The sequence below is a fragment of the Canis lupus genome, chromosome 10, assembly GCF_048164855.1.
Source record: "Canis lupus baileyi chromosome 10, mCanLup2.hap1, whole genome shotgun sequence".
Classification (NCBI taxonomy): domain Eukaryota; kingdom Metazoa; phylum Chordata; class Mammalia; order Carnivora; family Canidae; genus Canis; species Canis lupus.
The window spans coordinates 65,876,754-65,880,207 of NC_132847.1; positions in this window are offsets into that span (position 1 = coordinate 65,876,754).

The following is a 3,454-nucleotide window of genomic DNA, read 5'->3' on the forward strand; positions in this document are numbered from 1 at the left end:
GATTTTATTTATTTATTCATGAGAGACACAGAGAGAGAGAGAGAGAGAGAGGCAGAGGCATAGGCAGAGGGAGAAGCAGACTCCATGCAGGGAGCCCGATGTGGGACTCAATCCCCAGACCTGGGATCACGCCCTAAGCCAAAGGCAGACGCTCAACTGCTGAGCCACCCAGGCTGCCCTGGATGTAAATTTTCAATTCAATTGGGTAAATATCTAGGAGTGTGATTATTAGATCATATAAGAATATGTTTATCTTGGTTACAAAGAAAAACCACCCTGCCAAATGGTTTTTCAAAGTGGCTGCACCATTTTGTGTCTTTTATATACGGTTGAGTATCTTGTCATATGCTTATCTACCATCTGTATCTCTTCTCTGGTGCAGTGTTCATTCAGACCTTTTGCCCATTTTTAATTGGGTTGTTTTCTTATTGCTGTGTTTTAAGAGTTCTTTGGATACAAATCCTTTCTCAGACATGCATTTTGCAAATACTTTCTTCCATTCTGAGTCTTGCCTTTTAATTCTCTTAGCAGGTTCTTTCCCATAGTGGAAGTTTTTCATTTTAATACAGTCTAGGTTATCGATTCAATAGTTCCTCTCATGGATTGTGTTGGTGTGCTAGCTGAAATCCCATCACCACACCAAAGGTCACCTAGCTTTTCTCCCATATTGTCTTCTAGAAGTTCCGGAGTTTGTGTTTACATTTGGGTCTATGATCCATTTTGAGTTAAGCCTTGTGGAAGGTAAAGTCTGTGTCTAGATCATTTTGGTTTTTTGCAAAAAGATTTCCAATTGTTCTAGCTCCATGTTATTAAAAAGGTTATCCTGGGCAGCCCGGGTGGCTCGTGGTTTAGCACCGCCTGCAGCCCAGGGCCTGATCCTGGAGACCCAGGATCAAGTCCCACATCGGGGTCCCTGCATGGGGCCTGCTTCTCCCTCTGCCTGTGTCTTGCCTCTCTCTCTCTCTCTCTCTCTCTGTCTCTCATGAATAAGTAAGTAAAATCTTATAAAAAACTGTTTTAAATAAAAAGGTTATTCTTTCTCTATTGAATTGCTTTTATTCTTCTGCCAACAATTGACTATATATTTGCATGGATCTATTTTGGAGCTCTCCGTATTGTTTCCATCGATCTACTTGTCTATTCTTTCACCAACATCACACTGTCTTGATTACTGTAGCTTTAAGTCAGATAGTGTCAGTCTTCAAACTGTATTCTTCCTGTGGTGGTGGCTATTTGGGGTCTTTTGTTTTTCCATATAAACCTTAGACTCAGTGTGGCGATACCCACCAATCACTTGCCTCCAAGTGGAGGTGAAAGATTAGCTCCTCCCTGGGCCCCATTAATACCGGAGGAAGAGGAGGAGGAGAAGAGGGGGGAGGAGGAGGAGGAGGAGGAGGGAGGTAAGTACCAGATAGCCCCACGTCTCATCACCTTGTCCCACCTCATTGCTCTGAATGGGGATAAAGATACATCTTCACACTGGATCTGCAGACCCTACCCCACTGGGGGCCTCCGAGTATGGTACTCATGGAGCAGAGGATGTTGGGAGACCAATTCCTTATTCAACCCCACTGAAACCCAGTCTAAGTGTGTTTTCTGTGTTTGCCTATTTGGCATCCGTTCACCACAGGGCCAACTACCTATATTTTCTTCAGAGATCCTGCAGAGTTCTGGACAGGAAGAGCAACAACAAATCAAGAAATACAAATTAAGGAGCCTAGGAGCAATAAATGCAGCATACTTTTCCCTGGGCACCTGCTCCACGCCAAACCCAAGGCTCCACCAGGTCTCAAAGATGGAAGAGACACAGTCTGTCCTTTCCACCAAGTTGTGCAGACATAAAAAGGGCCAAGGCAGGCCTGCAAAGCCACAGCAGTGCAGCGGCCCCGCAGGGAGGAGGCGTCCAGCTGGAGAGCATGCCAGGGAATGCATCCAGAGGGGCGGGCGCGGGGCTGTGCCTTGGAGGAAGACTTAGGCTTAAATAGGTCCTGAGCAACGTTATGACCCGAAGGAGCAGCATCCTGGGCGCCCAGCCGCTTTGGCTTGTCCCACACTATGCCACAGCTTCTGATTTACGTCGGAACATCTACATTGTGCTCCGCATGTGCCCTGTAGTGTTTTTTTACCAGCTAAGTGGCTGAACTGGGATTCAAACCCAGATGGCCCCATTCTTTTTTTTTTTTTTTTTTTTTTTAAGATTTATGTACGAGAGACACACAGAAAGAGAGAGGCAGAGACAGAAGCAGGCTCCATGCAGGGAGCCCGACACAGGACTCAATCCCGGGACCCCCGGGATCGCACCCTGGGCCAAAGGCAGGCGCCAAACCGCTGAGCCACCCAGGGATTCACCAGCCCTGTAGTGTTTTGAGCAGCTTCTCTACTAGGTGTCTCCGTTAGAATCACCTGGGGCGGAACTTCTCACTTGCAGATTCCCAGGTGCTTCCCCAGGTCTACTGATTCAATCTAGGACAAGTCCACACTGGTTTTGTTATTTGGTTTTTTGTTGTTGTTGTTGCTGCTGTTTTTTGGGGGGAACCAGTTCCTGAGACAATTCCGCTGCCCACCATTTCTCTCTCCCTTTCCAGCTCCCCCCCTTTAAACAAACTCTCTGGGGTTGGGGGAACCTGGTTAGTAACACCTGCTGATTTCTAAGGCACCCAATACGCCCACCAGGCTCAGTTCAAGCCACCAACACAAATTAAAAATTGGGTTTGGCTTGCAAAATCCCCATATAGTTAGGACTCTCACAGGCCGTGATAAGAGCCAGTGCCAGGATAACCAATGGCCCACACTCCTGCTCCCCACTGATCAAGAAACACTACGCTCCAGGAAAACGTAGGATCACATACAAAACCCACCTGAGTCAAGTAGAACACGATTAATAGATGTTATAACAGGGTTAATTGCTTAAACCCATCTCATGCAGGAAACTCCCAGAGCAGAGTTGGTAAGACCCACTAGAGGAAGAGCGGTGAGGCTGCCCAGAGGGACAGTGAGGATGACAGCCGCTCACAGGCTCTTAACAGTAGACTTTCACCACCTGAGGTCACTCTAGTGCTTGATCATTTATGTCTCTGGCAATCAAGCAAGAGAAGTCTCTCCTTTGCTAAAAGGTCAGCATTCTTTTTTTTTTTTTTTAAGATTTTATTTGCTTATTCATGGGAGACAGAGAGAGAGAGAGAGAGAGAGAGAGAGAGAGAGAGGCAGAGACCCAGGCAGGGGGAGAAGCAGGCTCCATGCAGGGAGCCGGATGTGGGGACTCAATCCAGGGTCTCCAGGATCACGCCCTGGGCTGCAGGTGGCGCTAAATTACCGCTAAGCCACCTAGGGATCCCCCAAAGGTCAGCATTCTTAACTCTGGTATCTCAAGCTGATCATGAAATTACATCGTATTTGCTGTTCATTACTTGAGAGCCGCTTTTAGGTCAATGTTTTTTTCTTGGTTAAAATAAAT